At 40.8% G+C, this 21,177-nt stretch overlaps 1 protein-coding gene across 1 annotated transcript in view; it reads right to left on the bottom strand.

Annotated features, from left to right (window-relative positions):
* Window positions 1–19,761, bottom strand: part of LRRC4C (leucine rich repeat containing 4C) — a 165,110-nt gene extending 145,349 nt beyond the window's left edge. The window contains exon 1 of the mRNA XM_039221265.1: window positions 19,663–19,761. The gene's annotated coding sequence lies outside the window, so the exon portion shown is untranslated. The remainder of the gene's footprint in view (window positions 1–19,662) is intronic.
* Window positions 19,762–21,177: the final 1,416 nt, after the last annotated feature.

Here is a 21,177-nt window from a genome sequence, read left to right as displayed (position 1 = left end):
GTAGTGTCTTAAGCCACAAATGTATGAAATGAATTTAATAGTACTATTTGACACAGTAATTCAAAATACTATAATATTGAAATTTGCAAAAAAAGCTTACTCAAATTAAAACTGCACTATAATCAGAAAGATCAAATCTTGCTATGAACAAATTCCAAGCTTTAAGTGTTCCATTTATTTTCTTTCAACACTGATTTCAACCTTCTATGCCTCAAAGAAGGACACAAAGAAGAATAAGACTGGCTTCCTACATAGAAAAAGCTCTGGAGGCACCTGGGTGGCTCAGCCAGTTAAGTGTCTGACTCTTGGTTTTGGCTCAGGTCATGATCTCATGGTTCATGGGATCAAGACCCATGTCAAGGTCTGTGCTGACAGTGAAGAGCCTGCTTGGGATTCTCTCTCTCCCTCTCTCTCTGGCCCTCCCCTGCTGTCTTTCTCTAAATAAATAAATACGCTTAAAAAAAGGACTGAATGCTGTGAGGAAGATATTTTATAATCATGTAATTGCTCAATGATGTGATAAGTGCCAGGGTAGAGGGGTGTATGAAGTGCTGGGGGGAGATTACCGGAGGCTACTACCAATGAAGCAATGGGGAGAGAAGGTCAATTTATGCTATCAGTCAGCACACACAATACATGGAACAAATAAAATGAACTGTCTAGAGGCAATGACACTCAGTTCAGGACTTGTAACCAGGGTGCAAGGAACAGAAGGTATAGAAAATCAGAGAACATAAGTTTCGTACATTTTCCTTTTAATCCAATTACTTTAGACAAGTAACTGAACTGCTTGGATGGGTTCCAAGAAAAGCCTTTTTTACAATGGATGCTACTCTATTACAAAGCACGTTCTACACTATTTTATCATACAACATATATTTGAAAAAAGACATGAATCCCTATATAAATGGAAAAAAGTCCAAAAAAAAAAAAAAAGAGGTTAGCACAATTCTATGACAAATAGTCACCATACCTGTCTTTCGCTTGTGGTTACTATGTACCCAGAAAAGAAGAATGAAACAAAATGTGATTGCTGGAAACAAGCATGAAAACGGATTTTTAAGTCAATACTTTTCCTGAAAACCAGTAGATGTCTCTGATGTGAGGTGTGGAACCCTATTACAGTTTCTTATGTAAGTCCTTTCTGATGGAAATCAGGTGAGGGTTTCAGCCTCTGAGGAAGTCTACTTTTCCCAATGGGCAGTGGGCAGCAGGGGCATCTGACATGGAATAGATATCAGTAAAGTCTCAGTAGGCATCCAAAGGGAATTCATCAGGTATATGAAATGTAGACCTGAAGCAGTGGCCAGTAAGCAGGGCAAGGACAAGAAGAACCAGCAATGATTTTTTCTATAAACACAAAGTCACAAGGAATGGAATTCCTGCCCATTGCAGTATCGGTCATTTGGCCGTCCCCCAGATGCATGAATACTTCTGAGAAACAGCAAGATAGCTATCTAGTGTGGGAAGTCAAAGGAGATCTCAGTGGGGGAGGGAAAGATTCCCGTCAAGCCTCTGGCCACATCCAGGGCTTCCCTTTTAATGAGTTAATATAAACATCAAACCAAGTGCTGAATCAATGAATTCACCTACTTAATTTCGTAGTTAATTAGTGGAAGCAAGTCTGAAATGAAGTGCTTACCCTGCGGAATAGCCACACACACACAAAAAGGCAACTCTAATGTGGACGACTTGGCTAGACATAGATAGGAGAGGAAAGAAATACATTTGACAAGCATGATGGGGAAAAAAGGCAGAGGAGGGTAAGATGTGCAGAAAGGAAATAAACCATCAGGAATATCTGAGAAGGAGAACAAGGAAAATGCATTTCCACTCTTTCTGGCAAATATAGTCCTGTTACCTGCAAATAGTTCCACGAAATGTCTTAAGACTTCAGAAAGAGAGAGCTAAAAGGAACACTGCAGAGCATCTAAATCAAAACTCTTCATTTTATAGATTCAGATGTTTCAGAGGTGGGGGGGGGGGAGGTAACCTGTTTAGCATCTGATGGCCAGAAAATAGTAGCAGAAGCAGCAGCACCAGAATGTTACCTTTGACAATGGCATTTGACAATGGGAAACAGCCATTATTGAAATGCTATGGTGATAGGGACTCACATTTTCTATTTTACCGACAACTATCTGTTCAAAGTTTTTCCCAGGACTCTACTGTTTATATTTCATTGTAGTGTCAATAGGCTACTATTGAACTATTGAAGTTAATGACAGACATGGAGGTCACATGTCATAAACATAACTTATCTTGCCAAAGAATGACATTAGAGAAAAAAAAATTAATACCATATATATTATAATCATTCACCTTAAAATGGGGAGGGGGACATTTGATCTTATGAAGTAACAAAGGAAAAAAAGATAAAGGTCAACTTTTTAAATAATATAAATTTGCGGGGCACCTGGGTGGTTCAGTCAGTTAAGAGTCCGACTTCAGCTCAGGTCATGATCTCATAGTTCACGAGTTCAAGCCCTACATCAGGCTCTGTGCTGACAGCTCAGAGCCTGGAGCCTAATTTGGATTCTGTTTCTCTCTCTCTGCCTCTCCCCTGCTCATGCGTGCTCTCTCCCTCTCTCTCTCTCTCTGTCTCAAAAATAAATATTTAAAAAATTTAAAACCTATAAATTTGCTTTTGTGAGAAATTCACTACATTGTGCTTGCCTCCCTATTTGTTTTTGCAAACTTCATTATGACACCTTCCCATTTTGTGGATTAGCTTCAGGAACCAATGTTACATATGTGAATACTTTGCAAACACAGGCAGGAGAATTAAAACATTAATAGCTGCAACTTCGTTATGCTCTTGTAACTGTCACAGAACAAGAAGTTGGAAGAAGAAACATCACGTACACATGAACTTGCCCCTTGGGAAACCCATCTATCATGTCATCATGATTGAACAATGGAAGCAGGGAAGCCTCTGAAGAAGACAACATGCCTTTGCCCACAGAAGCATATTGCTTTTACTACAGAGTTCCATATCCCTGCTAAGCAAACAGCCGCAGGAAACCTAGGGGACTGAATTACTGCTCTTTGAATAGCAGCAGCTTTCTTAAGGAATCCTACAGGAAACAGCCAAGCAGAGTTCATCTTATTGTAAAGATGGCACGCTGCTAGGTGGGTGCCCCTCTTAGAGAAGGTTGCCTAGCCCCAAGTAGAGTCTATGAGGTCATCTATTAGGAAAAATCATGAAAACCTAATGAAAAACAAAGCAATGTTTTGTTTTGAGATCAGGAGTTGGAAGCTTATGAAGCAAATGTTTTCATTTTTCTATTATGGAGATATATTGAGTATCTCCTCAGCTTTGGCATGGACGGAAGGACACAAAGTGCAAGTCGAGAGCTGACCTCAGGGAGCCTTCACCCAAGGTAGGGAAACAAAGAGGGATATAGAACACTTGCCCATAGGAAGCAGTATATAGGAAATGGCAACAATATGGTAAGAAATACATATTGAAATTGAGACAAGAAAGCTAAGAGAGAAGCTGGCATTTATTTTACAAGAGAGGATTTGCTAGTAGGAGAATAGCAATGCCTTTGGAATAAATAACTAGTGATAAAGGTAGATGGGGAGGAGAAGGGCAAATCAGGGCATGATTACAGTTATCTGGGCCTGATAAGTACTAAAAGCCTGAGTTAGGGTAAGAAAGGGGCATATTCTGGAGACAACATGAAGCAAGAACCACTCTGTCTTGTCATCCCCCGGGGACAGGAAGCAATTGTTCAGATATCATAAAATAGCAAAATGCACCAAGCCTCTTCTGTTTGTTTTTAAAAAGCATTAGATTTGGGGATAAGAAGCCACAACTGATATTACAGTCACTTCATATTCTTTAAACAGAGGATATTGGGTCAAATATACAGTAGGCAATAAGGAGCATAATTCTCAGATGTCAAACCATGCCCTGAATCCACAGTCTGTTGGCCTGTGTGCCGTTCTTTCTCTCCTATCTTGAATCACTGAGAAAGATGAATGGCACAAGGCTCTAAGAGGCCCTTCAGAAGTCATGTGGGAATTTAGAACACTAAGATAAACTGGTGGGGATTATGTGCGTGTGCGTGTGTGTGTGTGTGCGCGCACATGTGTGCATGCATGAGCAAGTATGTATGTCCATAGAGCTTATAAGTGCCACAGTGTGTGCCTGCTTTCTGTGATGCTGCATTGTGTGTGTCATAAGCGAAATAAAGCGTGATGCAGTGAATGAGTAAGGAAACTGTTTGGGGCAATGCCTTCTAACTGGCCCAATGCCTAAATAAGCAGAGGACAGCAATTTTGTTTAGTAGCTTCTTGGGAAAGGCAGCAAAAACGGTGTCCCAGAGCTCTCTCCCCTTTGGCTTCTCAAACATACCATGTTGGTTGGAGAGAGTCGCCTTAGGGAATATGGAGGAAAGGACCCAATCTCCGCTTTCTATATATGGAGGAGGATGTCTTTAATGGTTACAAATGAAATAAGAAATTCGTAGTACAGCCATATGCAGCTAGGTACGGGATGCTGGTATCATCCCTCTTTAGGAAGAAGGCCTGCCAACCACTAGTATCTGTTGAGATATTCAAAGTTGCCAGGGACCATAGGGGTAGGAAATGTTTCTTCATTCTTCCCAACATGAGACCAACAATAAGGCCTCCTAAAAATACCCATGTAGTTTATTTGAAGTGATCTCAAGTGTTTGATATAGTTCAAATAGATGGTGCAGGAATAGTTTTGCTTTCCAATATCCAGAGTTGTGCCTTACTTAGCAGCTTCCCTCAGCCACACTGGAGCCTGAAAGACTTACAACAGATTGGCAAAGCTTTGAACGTAGAAAAAAATAATTAAAAAACAAGTGAGGGGGTCACCTGGCTGGCTCAGTCAGTTAAGCGTCCGACTTCAGCTCAGGTCATGATCTCACAGTTTGTGGGTTCAAGCCCTGCACTGGGCTCTATGCTGACAGCTAGCTCAGAGCCTGGAGCCTGTTTCACATTCTGTATCTCCCTCTCTCTCTCTGGCCCTCCCCTGCTCTCTCTCTCTCTCTCTCTCTCTCTGTCTCTCAGAAATAAATAAAACATTAAAAAATTTTAAAAATAAAATAAAAAACAAGTGAAGTTTAATGGAAAGAGTTACAGGTCTTTGGTGTTTTGATTGCTTTAAACTTAAAGAAACCAATTTTAAGTGGTGTCTTGTTGGTTGTTGGTGCTGTGTATATGAAGTAGTCTCACATGAGATGTGACCTAGCAAAACAGAAACGGCACAGGGCTGACCAAAATTTCAAAACAGCTGGTCATTCATCAGCTTTGTGGCGTGGACATGTCAACTGAGCCTATCTAAACTTCTCTTTCCTCATGTCTAAATCAATCAATCAATCAATAAAAGAATGCTTATTTGCTTGTGGATCCCATGTCATTACAAAGGTAAAGCATTTAGAACAGTGCTTATGCATAATAGATCAACAAGTGTCAACTATTATTGGTATTATTATTATTATTATTGCAGTTTTTGCAAAGGTATAATGAGATAAAACATGAAAAATAACCCACTACCATTTCTGCCACATAAAAGGTAGTCAATAAGTTAGTATCTTCTTCACTATTGTAAATCCCTAGGCACTACCTATTCTATAAGCCTTTTGTTCTCTAACAGATCTTATGAGAAGCATTTGGACTTGCTTAGAGTCTCAATTCAAGCACGCCACTATGTGAGTATAAGTAAAGTGTCCATAATGCCAATACGGTACAGACAGTGTACCGTACAGTGAAGACTACAAATGAGATAATTCCCAGTCCTTGAACTTGGTGAACTTCAAAGTCATGTCTTTGAAGAGATCATCTTAAGAAATATTTGTATCCAAAGCCCAGATAAGTATTTCCTCCACCTTGCCTGATATTAAGGAGCAAAGGACATTGTGCCACATTATGTGGATTACTATCTCTGGGTAGGCAGAAGAGAGAGTTTGGGGATGAACTATGTCACTGCTGCGATCTTTGCAGTGACAAATTAAGTGAAATCAAAGTTGGGTAGAAGCACACCCTTGGCTGGTGCAGGTGACCAGGAACATGGGTGTCTGAGGCGGTTTAAAGAATCTCTACCAATGAAATGTTATTGCTTGAAGATAATAATTTTGTTTTTGTTTTTGTTTCCACACTTCCAGAAAAGCTTGTAAACCCCCATTCGAAAACAAGAACCTGTTCCTAAGAGATGAAAGGGGCAATGCAAAACCCGCATGAAGGAAGATGAAGTTGTTGCTCTGAAAAATTGATGGCTACAGCCAGATGATATTCTGGAAGAACAAAACTCCTTAGGTGGTTATTAAAACTTCAATACTTATATACAATGTAGGATTACAGAGAGGTATGAACAAAAGTAACCCTTGTAACAAGTTACCATGTGAAACATAACAAGTCAACTTTCCCACTCTCTACCATTAGACCTATGGTATTTATCTGTGATTCCCTCTCCAGCACCTAATTCCCCTTGTCTCTTGATAGCTTCTGAATTCCATTTGGATATGCACTTGACTGTCAGCTCCATTCTCTCGAAGCCAATGATGGGTCAGTGAATGGGCATATAACCAAAAGTCCAGTCAGCTTAGATCTCAGGATGCTCTTTGGAAATGGTAGGACAAAAGTGTGAATCTTTATTTGGTGGGTGAATTAGGGAACACAAAACAACAGACTGAGGGTGAAAATTGCCCATGGAAGAAGGCTGAGCTATGAGAATTACAGAGAAAATAGAGTAGAGGCTCTTATGACATTGTTAGCATCTGGATCAAATCATGCCTGAACTCTATGTACCACAGGACTTTTCAATTGTGTGTGCAAATAAATTCTCTTTTTTTCTTAACTTAGTGTTATTTTCCTTATTTCCAATCCAAGGCATCATAATTGATGCAAAACCCAAGAGATCAACACCACAAAAACAAACCAAAAAAATCCTAATATAGATGGATGAAAATCATCTATCCAGAACAAATGCAACAAAAATTTATTTCAATGATTCTCTCTTTTCTGCTTTCCAAGCTGTCAGTTCTACCAAAAATATCAGGAACTTCATAATTTCAAATTCAGAAACTCATCTTCAAAAACTACTTTTCCTTTTTCATTAAACAATCAGCTCTTAATTATTTTTAATTTTGTTCTGCCTGAGGCACATCCCTTGTGACTATTTCATAATACTGTTAAATGAAAACACCGTTCATATTTTCACAAAGGCTTGAATGTGTTTCATGTGCAAACATTCTGGTAAAAGTTTTGCACACATTACCTCAAGTATAATTCACAAGTCTGCACTATATTTATTGTTGCAGATGAGAAAGTAGAGGTTCAAAAGAATAAGTAAATTACCCAAAGTCACAGATCTAAGAAGGGAGAGGGCTCAGTTTGATTTGGCTCCTATGTCTATGCGTTTACGTCACCATTCTTATAGGATCATCTGATATCCCAAATATGATATTGCCGAGTGCCTGACAGGTAGGTAGTACCCAGCCTATGGCAGCTCTTAGTATTACTGATGGGGCTATGCTTTGGAGACAAAATGGGATTTTAAAATCTCTGTATATGAATCTTGAGAAAAAGCAAAAAGTATCCAATAACACAAAGGTCCCTCATGACTTACTTGGTTCTGAACTACTCATCTTCTGTGTTAGGTGAGTATCCCGGCATATCCACAGAGAAGCCTACAAACAGCTTTGATGGGGAAAAGAGGAAACTTCTGGGCGTCAGCACCCAATGGCTGCCTCAAACCTATCAGTGATGTTCAAATCCTTCCTATTTCCTCTCTGCAAACACCTAGGGGATGTGTTGAGCCTCATCCCTGGCCAGCCTGAAAGGCCCAGAGGAGCCTTACAATGAACAGTGCACAGAGAGCAATGGGACTTGGAGCTTTTAATACAGACAGAGCCTCTGTCCCTTCTTGGCTGCAGCGAACAGCAGCAGGGTAGGACGTGAAGTGATGGCGCTGTGCCGGCAAAGCACTTTGGCACATGCCGGGATATGAAAGGCTCTAATGAGACCCATTTCACAATTCACTGGCCACGTGCATTAAGCAGGCAAAGATTTCTTCCTAACATTCCTGCAATATATCCTATGGCCCAGGTCTGCATACCTGCATGCGACAGGGTTCCCCCCCACACACTCCCCCTCACCCCAAACCAGATCTCTCACTGTCCCCTCACTTCCCTTTCTTTGGCAGTAAAAGAAGGCAATGGAGAGGCAGCAACCTAGCTTTAAAGAGACAGGAGGCATTTCCAACTGCAGATCTCTCCTGGGGTCTACAGGAAACTTCCACAGACCTGCAATGCATGCTAATCCTTCCACTGGTTAAGAGTGGGCTCCTTCATAGTAAAGTCATTGTTCTTTCTAATTGTCAGAGACTGCTGCTCTGCACTTGCCTGGAGCGATCCAATTAACATATCACCACAACACCAACCATTATAATATGTTCTATGTCCTACCAACAAGGGAAAGCCCCAACCCTGCTTCCATCCACAGCTTCCATCTAATTAGGTCTTTAATGTGTAAACAGACGGGGAAAACAGAAACCCGGATAGAAGGCTATATGTCTGACTCACTTTCTGCCTAAAACCAACCTCGTGGAGTTGGAATATTTCTGTTGTTGATGGGGAATGAGTTAAGAAAATGAGAACAAAAGAAGGGACAGAGGGAGGAGGGAAAGAGGGGGGAGGTAAGGACTAAGGATGGAGAGAGACAGGGAGGGATGAAAGGTGGATGAGAAAGAGAGGGAAAGGCTGTTTGCTGCTTTGGGGAATTGAAAAAACATGTAACTTCTGCTGGAAACTATTGCCATGGCAACGTTCAAACAATACAGAGAAAGCCTTCATAGTTCCATTCTTGCCTTCCTGAACACCACTGTGTAGATGTTAACTCTTTTGGGTGGCTTCTGACTTTCTGCCTTTTCAGTTAGAAGAAAGCAGAGTTCCCCGGCTTATTCCCCATGATGCATTTGAACTCATTCAGCCACACACATGCTCTGGTCCCTTCCCAGGTGAGTCTCTCTACAGATTAGCTAACTACACTATCAGCATACTCTCTGCCCCAATCAGAACAGCCAGGCTCATGGTAATCTCAGTCAATCTCTCAATCTCCCCCTTCACTGCCCCCATTCCCCTCATTCTCATGTAAGGTTGTAAAATCAGCACAATATGAGATCTGGCTCAGATTCAGCTGTAAACCATTCAATTGTAAATTATTGCATTTTAAACCATTCATGTCTACATTTTTAAATGTCATGCACCTTTTTAAAAACCTCCGAATACTTAGTTACTAAAGTTCTCACCATCATAATCAAGTCATAGGTTCAAGAAAACCTGTCTACTGTCCTGAGAATAGTACTACAATTCTTAGGCTCCAAAAACTATAAAATGATCAGCTGTATCAACAACACATTTATTTATTTATTTTTAATTTTTTTTAAATTTTATTTTGAGAGAGAGAGAGAATAAGCAAGGGCAGAGAGAGGGGGACACAGAATCCAGAGCAGGCTCCAGGCTCTGAGCTGTCAGCACAGAGCCCAACGGGGTTTGAACTCACAAGCTATGAGATCATGACCTGAGCCCAAGTCTGCCGCCCAACTGACTGAGCTACCCAGGAGCCCCACAGCACATCTTTTTAAACATCACCAGTCAATCAACTTGTTTTAGGAAGGACCACATCACAGTAACAGATGACTGTAATAATAAGAGGCCAGTATTAGTCATAAGAAAAAGAACTTATCTACTGTGTTTTAATTTGTGAAAGCAATCCCCATCCCAGATACCCTCCTTAGCAAAAAATGAAGAAATATCCAAGAAAACAGTGTTGTCTCAGCAGTTTATAATTTGGCAAGAACCGGAGACCAAACCTAGCATTTGCTTTTCTAAAGGAAACTTCCCTTGCACACCACCCCTTCTCCCACCACCACACATACCAGATCCTGATGTTTTATCACAAAGGATGAAGTTAGTAGTGAAAGGACATTGCTTTGAAGTTCTGGACCAAAATGCTAAGAGGATTCAAAGGTATAGCTAGACTTAAAAAGCACTGTGGAACACTGCTATTAATGCTCTCTTGTTTACTATCATTAGAGATGAATAATGGTAAACTGTATACTGGAAAAAATCTAAAACTAGAAGAAAACTTTAAAAAAAAGTCTAAAGGAAAAAAGAAATGATCTAATTCAACAAATTCAAGACCCTGGAGAATAAAATGAGGCCATAATTAGTGTCTTACCATTTAGCACCTTGTTTTTATTTTTCATCTAATCCAGGGTCTTCTGCTGTTTCTTATGAAGGGAAGACGTGTCCTTCTGCAACATGATGCTGGGGCATCTCTTGGTATACACCAGGCTCCATAAAGTGAGCTGTTCCCCTGGTGTAAAAAGTGACTACAGCTCACCAAATGTTTTAATCCAGGCATTTTCACTAAAGAGACCATCTTCTTTTTATCCTCCCACTGCGTGAGTCCATATTTGGGCAATACTCAAAATTAAAAGGCACAGTCTCTTTCCAATAGTCACTCACGAGTAAAAATGCCACTTCATATAACTGTGCCGCTTGTGCAAAATGTACAACTGCAAGGAACACCTTCCGTTTCATAAACAATTTGCTTTGTGAACAATGCCACTGAGGAGTCTGCGTGGTAAAGCCTGCAGTGAGCCTACTGGTGACTATAAATTAGAGCACAGCATTGACACTAAAATGTATTTATAGAACTATTTTCAAAATGGGTATCCTCAAAGACAGCTCTTAACTAATATTGCAAAAAGCTAACTAAAAACCATGCAGGTACTCCTACAATTGCACATGGTAATTAAAACATTTTCTTTTGGCTCAGTTTACAGCTCAGTCATGGCAACAATGCTTGTCTGGGTTAGTTCTGGAGTGATTATTGGCAAGGATATGTTTTCAATTAGGGAAAATGGAGGAACAAATTGCAAAGTAGGTCTGAAATATTGGGTCCCTAAATGAAAAAAAATAATTAAAGGTGATTCTGATGGTGAATGCCCATCCATGCCCATCACCCCCCTTCCCCTCTCTCCCACCCCCATCAGCCTTCAGTTTGCTCTCAGCATTCAAGAGTCTCTCATGGTTTGCCTGCCTCCCTCTCCACAACTACTTTTCCCCTTCTTCTCCCCCATGGTCCTCTGTTAAGTTCCTCCTAATCCACCTATATGTGCAAACATAGGGTATCTGTCCTTCTCTGCCTGACTTATTTCACTCAGCATCACACCCTCAAGTTCCATCCATGTTGCTACACATGGCCAGATTTCATTCTTTCCCATTGCCATGTAGTATTCTGTTCTATAGATAAACCACATCTTCTTGATCCATTCGTCAGTTGTTGGACACTTAGGCTCTTTCCATGTTTTGGCTATCATTGAGAGTGCTGCTGTGAACATTGGGGTACCTGTGCCCCTATGCATCAGCACTCCTATATCCCTTGGGTAAATTTCTAGCAGTGCTATTGCTGGGTCATAGGGAGTTCTATTGTTAATTTTTTGAGGAACCTCCACACTGTTTTCCAGAGGGGCTGCACCAGTTTACATTCCCACCAACAGTGTAGGAGGGTGCCCATTTCTCCACATCCTCGCCAGCATCTATAGTCTCCTGATTTGTTCATTTTAGCCACTCTGACTGGCATGAGCAGTCCACTCATTTATTGAGAGTACCAAACTCATTGAGAATGCCTGTGCATTATGTTAGTTAGACATGGGATATGACAAGGTGAGTAAGATGAGGCCCATACCCTAAAAAAGGTCACAGTCTTGTGGGTTTTAGCCAAGTAAATAGATGTTATAACAGTAATACAAGCTATTACAGATTTATTATTATTAGTAGTAGTAGTATCATTTAAGTAACCTCTACACCCATGGGGCTCAAACTCATGACCCTGAGATCAAGAATTGCATGCTCTACTGACTGAGCCAGCCAAGTGCCCCTAAAGCTATTACAGATCTATGAACAAAATGCTGGTTAACAGAGAGGATGGAGGACTCAGTGGGTCTAGGGAAACTAGGAAGGGTTTTTCCAGAAGAGAAAATTTGCTCTGAGATTTGAAGTGTGAGTATATCATAGGCACATGGATTAGGTCTCATGAAGTTTGAGCCAAAACTAGCCTATGGTATCTCCAGAAGAATAAAATACTCACTATATTAGGCAGGCAAGAAAGACATGACTAGGCTGGCCAGACTGTATTATCAAGAAAAGAATTTTGATTTTATTATGTAAATGTATTTATAGAACATAGAGAATGGGATATTCAGCTTTATTTCTTAGGATGATCCTCTGAAAGAAAGAATGAATAATGGACTACACTGAAGAAGAGTCGGCATCATCAGAAGACATCTAGGTGAGAAAACAATGGAATCCAGGCAAAGGACAAAAAAGCTGAGTTGAAGACAGAGAGTAGACTGATGACTGATTTGATGAGTCACTAGATATAACAGAGGTGAAAGGGATATTGATATCACTTGAAACTGAAAATATATAGGCTTCTGGAGGGCAAATAATCAGTTATAGTTGGGGTATTAAGTTTGTAAGGTCTACAGAAGAACAGATAAGTGAGTAGAAGCTTGCTGGCAATGGAGACTTAGGATCCACAGGGGGCTGAGGCCAAGGATTTCAGTGTCATCTCTTAAAATAAGCCCAGCTGACATCTTTTAAGAATGGAGAGAATAGAATAGAATAGAATAGAATAGAATAGAATAGAATAGAATAGAATAGAATAGAATAGAATAGAATAGGAGTAGAGTAGAATAGAATAGAGTAGACTAGAATAGATTCAAAGGGGAAAGCCTTCAACATTTAAGGATAAACAGGAAGACTGGTGGGGAGTGAAATGAGATTAATAAAGGAAGGGATAGCGAGCAGCACCTTAAACCTCTGGAGGGATTTCAGAAAGCCAGAGGTAGTAATGGCATCAAGGGCTACAGACAGATCAATCATGATAAGACTTGAGGTCAGGCGTTGGGTGCCTACCATTAAAAGCGTCTCTGGGGTGCCTACCATTAAAAGCGTCTCTGGTTTGCATGATATTGTAACTAAATACCAAAGTTAATATGAACATTGACCTGATTTCTCATACAACTTTGAACTTCCAGATACTCTCAGAGCAATTTGGAAAGCCTTTATGTTAGTATGTTGAGTGAGGTAGGACAATTTCTCCCGAGTGTTTCTTACTTGTCCCTTTCTCACTTAGAGGCACTTCTCAGGTTCTAAAGCCAGAAGAAATATAGCTTCTACTTCTAGCTGCATTCATTAGTTGCTGTATAACCTTAGACAAATTATTTAGCTTCTTTGTGTTTCAGTTCTCTACACGAGAATTAAGCAGAAAGATGAATAATTTTGACACAGTGCCTGGTGCATACCAGAAACTCAATAAATGGTAGTTACTATTGCTATTAGGAAATTATATTCATGGTTTCCATAAGGGTTAAAAGCTTCATAAGCATAGAAATCTACCATCAGCTTATGCCAAAGTTGAAATAAAAGATTATTCATCTTACATAAGTTTTTTTCATAATTTTTAGACTTCATTATAAAAATGACTGACATTAGAAGACATTATCAAAAGTAATATTACCAACTTTGATAGTAAGTTGGCAAAATATTTCATTTACATATTCAGTATAAATATAAAGCAAAACACTTAAGAGACTTTCAGTTAAATGTTCCCATTTCTTTGAAAAATAACCAAAGATTTCAATGAAAAGAACGTGAACTAGCATTTATCGTGAACTGATCAGGTGCCAAACACATAGACATCTCAACACTCCCAAAATAACTGCATTAAAAATTATCTCTATTTTTATAGTTGAGGGAAGTGAGGCCTAGAAAGGTTAATTTCTACTTGGGATCCACCAGCTAACAGGAGTGAAAGAAAGTTGGAATTCAATGTGTCTCTATTCCAAACCGCATTGTATTTCCCTTACAAACACTTCAGAGATTTCCTTCACCTTTTTACCTATATATCTACCATTATAACATTAGTTTTGCTTTCCTTTTAGAATACTATGCTCCATGTTTTAACAACTGGTATCCTAAGATCAGGGATTGATATTTTCAGTTTCTAGGAATACTGAATTCCTAGGTAGTCAATTTTGAATTCAGAACCCTAAAATATTACCTTGAAGGAACCTTAGCTTTTACATTTAATACAGGAGAATAGAAACCTGACCTTAACAAGGTAAAATGACTTATCCCAGTTGTTACAGTCCTTTACTGATAGCACCAAGAGTAGGAAAAATACACTGGATCACCCAACTTTCAGACCTCAAATTTTCCAACTTATGGAAGCCACTCAACAGATGCTTAATCTGTGTGTATGTGTGTGTATAGATATCACCACACACATACACACACATACAGAGTCTGGACACCCATTGGTATTTCTCATTAAGTTTCTACAGATTCCTGAAAACCAAGTTTCATGTTTGTACGCGTGTTCCTGCAGGCAGGTGCAAACACTCAGATATACATGCATTTGAGTTTCTTGGAGGGGATGTCTCAAACTAAATTCAATTAGCCATTCAAAGAATATCTACTGTATACACACTATTTGTCAGGAACTCTTCTGAGGTGCTGAGAACATGCCAGAGAACAAATAAAATCCTTGCCATCAGCGACTGATACAAGCACACTGTCTCAGCCACAAGATCTGCCCGCCCAAATTTCAACTGTCAAATTTACATTTCCCCAGAGAAATCATTTTGAAGAAAAAAATGCAAGAGACTCTTGATCTCCTTTGAGAGTCTTCCCAGACACCATTTATAAATCATTAACTTTTTATGTCAGTGTTATAAAGTATTTGGCAATCTAAAGAAAGTTTACGTGGACACGGAGTATATTTTCCATAATTCACAAAGTATGTTTCAATCTTTTCCTGAGGGAATGGCACTCACTAAAGCTCTCCCAAATATGTTTTAAAAGTGTATCATCTTACCAAAACAAAACAAATGAGCAAAGAGAAAGAGGGAGGGAAGGGGGGAGAGAGAGAGAGAGAGAGAGAGAGAGAGAGAGAAAGCAAGAAACAAGACTCTTAAGAACAAACTCATAGTTACCAGAGGGAAGGGAGGTGAGGGGGTGGGTGAAATAGGTGATGGAGATTAAAGAATCCTTGTCAGGATGAGCACCTGGAGACTCAAACACAAATTTAAAAAGAAGAAAAGTGTAGGATCTCACCAAAAATAGTTGTACCTATTTGTTACTCTGATCCTATTAATGTATTCCTTCTTTCTAAAATCTATACCAGCATGAATTTAGATTAACTGCTTCCCTCAAACAAGACAATATCAAGTTTGTTTGTTTGTTTTTTTCAAAACTATGCATGAAACTGAAATCACAGATGCTCAGTTTAAACGTGCACTTATTGAATGCCTACTGTACATAATATATGCAATGTGATTTCATCCTCGTGGCAGTCAGTTCCCTATGGGCATTATTACCTCTAGTTTACAGGTAAGCAAACAGACTCAGAGAGGTTAAATGGTACATGTAACAAACATGACCCAGTGGAAAGCTGAATATTCAAATTCACTTATGATGCCAGAGTCCATGTTTACCAAATTTCACCTTTAAGAAGCACACAAAAATATAAAATTCTTGAAATGGTAAGAACCTCCATAGATATCTTCCCTCTTTTCTTAAGATCAGTGAAAATGATTAGCTTTAAGATGCTTTTCCAAAATTAACACAGATTTCAAATTGTTTTCCTAATTGAAAAGAAATGGTATAAAACTCCAGTGGGTAATTCCTCAGCCTGATTTTCCTGTTATCATTCACAGATAGGAAAACAAGAGTAAGAATAATTAAAACAGTAGGGCTCCTTTTTCCTCAAAGGGAGAACAGGTCTCCGGAAACATATTGAGGAAAAGGACAGAGCACAGGGCTGCTGTTGTAGACAATGAAATTAGGAGCAATGACCGTGACTGGCTGCCTCAGAAAACTGCTGGTAAGTTGACGCTGGAAGATGTGAACATACGAAGTATGAAACAAGTGTGTCCACAAGGAATCTCAATTTCATACCCCTTATTAGTTTTATCTGATCACAAAGTGAAGATTTTTAACTAACATAGAATTCGTTATAATTAGGAAGACTATGCATCCGATTTGTGGACTTGGAGGCCTTAATATTACTAATGGAATTTTGTACTAGCTACTTTAAGTTATATAATTGCCTAGAAATTTGCCTTTATTTTGAGCATTCCAGAGACAATGTAATATGTAGCTAAAATCATACATTTAATATACAGGAGCTATCATATGCAACTTTTAGACCAAAAGTATACACAACAGCATTGTTTTACCCTAAAATCTCTCTCAAGTATTATTTTTGCTGTGATTTATTTTTCTGTACCTTAAGGAGAAAATCTTGATTTTTAGCTTTGGGCTTGAAGCAGCATTTCATATCTAAAGTGACCTACTGCAGCCAATCTGTCCTGATAAGACATCAAAAGAAGAATCTGGCAACCCCTGTAAGGTCAGCTGCACATTCCCTAGTTCCCAAATGTAGCCACTAGAACTGGAAAAGTATTTGGCCAGACTGTGTTAATTCCCCAGCAAGTCGATACAAACTAATCCAAGAACAACCATAACAAACAGCCTTCCTCAGAGGGCCTCTTGGGCCTTTGCGTAATATTTCAATTCACAAAACAAGTCTAATTTGCTGACATTATCATCCCAACTATACAGAATATTGAGGGTCAGAGAAATTAAAATCTTGCCCAAAAGGCACAGTGATTAACTCAAAGGGGGAGATATTTGAAGAGGCAACTTCAAAACTTGCAAAACCCAGTAGTTTTCTGGGCCCGTGGCCCTCAGCAGAATCGCAGTACACAACTATCTACTCAGGAGTGTACTCAGTGGACACCAACCTCGGCCCTGAGACAAGCTGCAAAGAAGTAACCTTCCTAGTCTAACATGGTCAAAATTTTTCCATCAGTCCATGAGCAAGTTGCCTAAAGTATTAGGCCAACTCTGAATGCCAAAGGAAAGAAGCTAAACCCCAAGCTGGTGTGTCCCTAACTGTAGTGCTGGTAAGGTGACTCACCAGCATGAAAAATGATGACATCCTTAGATCCTCCATCATCTCTAGATCTGAAGAACACATTTAAGTGGAGGTGAGTGGGAGAACACATATCAGCCCACGACTTTAAACATATTTATACCTCCTTCTCTCTCTCTCTCTCTTTCTCTCAATCCACCCTTCCCCACCATCCCCTTCTTTTCTTCCCTCTGTTTTCAGAAAAGTTTGCTGGTGTGGAGGGTACAGAGAGGAGCTGACAATGTTTGGGAGAGGAACACACTCTGAGATCTAACTGGAGTAGCAGTGAAGAAATTCTGAATTCCAGAAAACAAAGAAGGAGAGAGAAAGAGAGAGAGAGAGAGAGAGAGAAGGAGAAAGAAAGAAAGAAAGAAAGAAAGAAAGAAAGAAAGAAAGAAAGAAAGAAGGAAAGAAGGAAAGAAGGAAAGAAGGAAAGAAGGAAAGAAGGAAAGAAGGAAAGGAAGGAAGAGAGAGAAAGGAAGACAGGGAGAGAAGGAGACCTCCACTGACGGGCAGAGCCAGGCTGATTTCAAGGCTCAGTGGGTTTCCCACGTGAAGCCCAGAGCTGAGCTGCGCAGTAAAAGCAATCAAAGTTCACTTTTTCCCCCTTTTTTCTCTTTTGTCACCTGTGCTAAGTTGCAACTGAGCAGAAACTTGAGATAACTTGAGTCAATCTATGCTCTTAAGCGGTGACTTAACTGTGGGCATGTAAAAACAAAAACAAATAAGCAAACAAACAAACAAAAACCTAACAGGAATTATAAGATATGCTGAAACCTACAAGGAGCTCAGAGGACGAAAAAAAATTCTGCATGATTATTTTCATAGGTTGGTAAATTCATTGCCTGATCTGTGTCCCAACAGGAAACATGTGCCCAGAGAAATAAATAAAGAAGTGCTCAGCTGTAGGCTAGTTTAGTTAAGGAGTAATGAAAAGGATAAGAATAGATGATGTGAGTGTAGGAACAGACTCAGAGGCTTTTAGCAGGGTGTTTCTGATTTCTATTATGATCTCTCCAATATAAATCTAACTCCCTGGTTCTTAATGACTCTCCAGGGACCACCATTCACCAGATTAAATGTGCCCAACACCAAGAAGGGGCCCAGGAGATTTCTGCCTCTCATGTTCTTTGGGATACACTAGAGTTGGGGATCTTTTTTTAGTAGTATTAAAACTAGGGTTAACTGAGCTCTGCTATTTAAAAAAAAAACACCAAGGGTCTAAGAAAGGATATGAATATTAGAAATGGGCTACTTTTGAGGTCCAAAGTAATAGGAATCTATTCCAAGCTCTCAGGACAGTTTCCTTCCTTGACCCTTCTAGATAAAAATGGCAACTGTGGGGATTTACGGTTGATTACTGTCGGGTTTGGATCCCAAACTGACTTTTGTCTTCTGTTCTAAGGCTTGTGTGAGTCACTTGTCTCATAAGGTTTGGCTGTTAACCAGAGTTATAGCTTCTCTAGGCCTCAGTTTCCTCTTTTTATTGCCATGAGATCTCTGAGGAGTCCTCTGGCTCTAAAGTTATAGGAGTCTATGATTCTGATGAAAGGCCCCAGAGAGGAATATAGAAGGATGAAGAGGAAGGGTTCCGTTAAATAAAAAATTAAAACGCCAGCTCCATGACCCTGGAAACTATGGGGGAGGAAGGAGATAGAAAGAGGGGTGATCCTACAGCCCCCCCGGGCTCTCTAAGCATTTTCAACCTTTTCTTATTTTTCTTTATTGGCCTCTGTCTCGAAAGACAAAGCTGGCACATGAGAAGTACTGGGGCTCAACACACAAACCTTTTCTTTAGCTCCTTATCTAAGTTGCCACAGGACACTGGATTTCTGCCTCCCTCCCCCCCCCCCCTTTGTTTTTTCAAAAGCCCTGTCTTGCTGATGTTAGGAAGGTTTCTGGCAGAACCCAAGCCACCTTCAATCTATGTACAGCCTCTCTTTTATCCAAAGAAGTGGTTAGTTTGAAGGGGGTGAGGCTGAAGAGAAGTGGGTCCCGCTTCTCATTCTTAGTACTAGTGAGAACCTAGGTAATCTGAGGACCACATTGGAGCATGTGTGTGCAATAGGTATGGGGCGGGTGTAGACACCTCTTTCCACCACTTCCTCCCCCATGCCCACTCTCCCTCCCTCAATCCACCCACCAGCCAGAAGCCAGAAGCTATCCTACATCTGCTTGGTTTATTATCATATTTTTGTGTTAATACATTCTGTTGATCTGCAATGTCAGGTTGGATAATGAAATTTAAATTGGGTCCCTTCGATTTCCAATGGCTAAACATTTGTGCATCTAACTCCAGGGCTGCCTTGCAACTGAAAGGCATTCTAGAGTGTCAATCACACAGCACAGGCACCCCACACTGCAGCGTCTTTCTTGGGGAGTTTTTTTTTCCTGGTGAACATTTGCAAGGGCCTTTGCCCAGGATGCAGACAACCTGCATCATTATAGCAAACCGGCTCATTGGTGAGCACAACCTGATGGAACAAATGCCTGGGCCACCCTCTCCCGGTTTTCTGGCCCCCAATAGCCACGTCTTTAAAAATCACACTGAAAGGGGTGAGGGGATAAAGGAACCGGGAATGCTAAATTCATGGGCATTTTCTTCACCAATAAAATAAGAAAATAAGGATCACTCACTGTATTTCAGACTGATCACAGCAACATCCAGATGGAAATCCAGGTGGTTAAGAACAAGCGAAAACGCATGATCTTGACACCAAAAAGAAAGAAAGAAAAAAAAAAAGGTGGGGGGGAGGTTGATGAAGAAAAATCCAACTGCAATTATCCATCAATTTTAGTCAACATAGGCACAAATCCAACTGTGCTCGCTGCTGGTTTGTCTACCCCAATCAATGCCTCATTCTGCCGCGGTCAACTTTTCTTCTCCAAAATTTCTTTGCAGATGTATTATTAATTCCCTCTCCTCTTGTGGGAAATTCAAAAAGAAAAGAAAACATCACCATAGCAGGTCTTTACTTTCCTTAAAAAAAAAAAAAAAAAAAAGCCCCAAACTTTCAATTCCAAAAATATCTCCTTGGCTTACTTTCTCCTTTATAGAGAAAAACGAACATACTTTTTCTCTGTGGATCCTCCGTTCTCCACTTCCAATCATCCTTTGGGGAGAGGGGGCAGCTGTTTTATTATTATTTATTTATGTCAGAACACACCAAGCCCCGTGGGTCTGACACTGGTTTATTTCATTTTTCAAGGCTCCCTGTGGGCACATATACACATTTGTGTTAAGATCCAGGTCTCACAAGAAAAAGCTTCCTCCTTCCTTTTCTCTTGCACAATCAGTTTATCCACTGCGTTCGGTTCCAAGAGAGAGCTGCGTCCTGCATCCTTCATTTTTGCAAGGCACCCAACCGCCACCGCCACCAAAAAAGTCTCCTTTTACATCACTGATTCCTCACCCCTGCCCCCCCTTCGAAGAATTTGGGGGTCAACTCCCCCCACTCGCCACCCTTCTGGCCGGCCCCTTCTCCAAAGATCTGATTAGATTTCTCATCACAACCCAGTGCGCAATTGGATTTTTGATTTCAGCCACCCGGCCAGCCACCTTCCCCTCTCCCTCCAAACTCCCTGTTATATCCTGTCTCCTTCCCTCCACCGCCTCTGCAATTTCATAATCTCACGTTAAATGGAGTGCGGGGGGCGGGGGCGGGGGCGGGGGCGGAGGTAGTGGAGGAAAATTTCAAGGCTCCGTCAGCTGTCAAGAAGAAACCCATTCCTCCCCCACCTCCCCCCCCCTGCTACTTTTTTTCTTCTTCTTCTTCTTCTTTTTTTTAAGGCTCGGGGAGGCCTTCGTGTCCTCTGCCCCCGCCCCCACCCCCGGCACCCGGTCCGGATCCTCCAGGTGTTGCAGAACTCGCGCAGCGCCGGGATCACGGGGGAGACGCGTGACGCGGTCCCTCGCCGGTGGCCCCCGCCAGCCCCGGGGTCCCCTTCTCCTCCATCAGCGGGCAGCGCATCCGGGGCCGCCGCGGCGAAAGAAGTTCACACCGGGCTTTTATTTCAAACGGGCCGGGCGAGGTGAGGGGACCGACGGGGTGCTAGGCAAACGTCAGAAGCGTAATCATAAGGACAGAAAAAAAGGAAAATGGAACGAAGGAGGTCAAGAATTTTTTTTTTTTTTTAAATCCCTAAGCGCTG

The sequence above is a fragment of the Hyaena hyaena genome, unplaced genomic scaffold (assembly GCF_003009895.1).
Source record: "Hyaena hyaena isolate Hyena2069 unplaced genomic scaffold, ASM300989v1 scaffold_974, whole genome shotgun sequence".
In the NCBI taxonomy this organism is placed as follows: Eukaryota; Metazoa; Chordata; class Mammalia; order Carnivora; family Hyaenidae; genus Hyaena; species Hyaena hyaena.
This window is presented reverse-complemented; position numbering and strand designations above follow the sequence as displayed.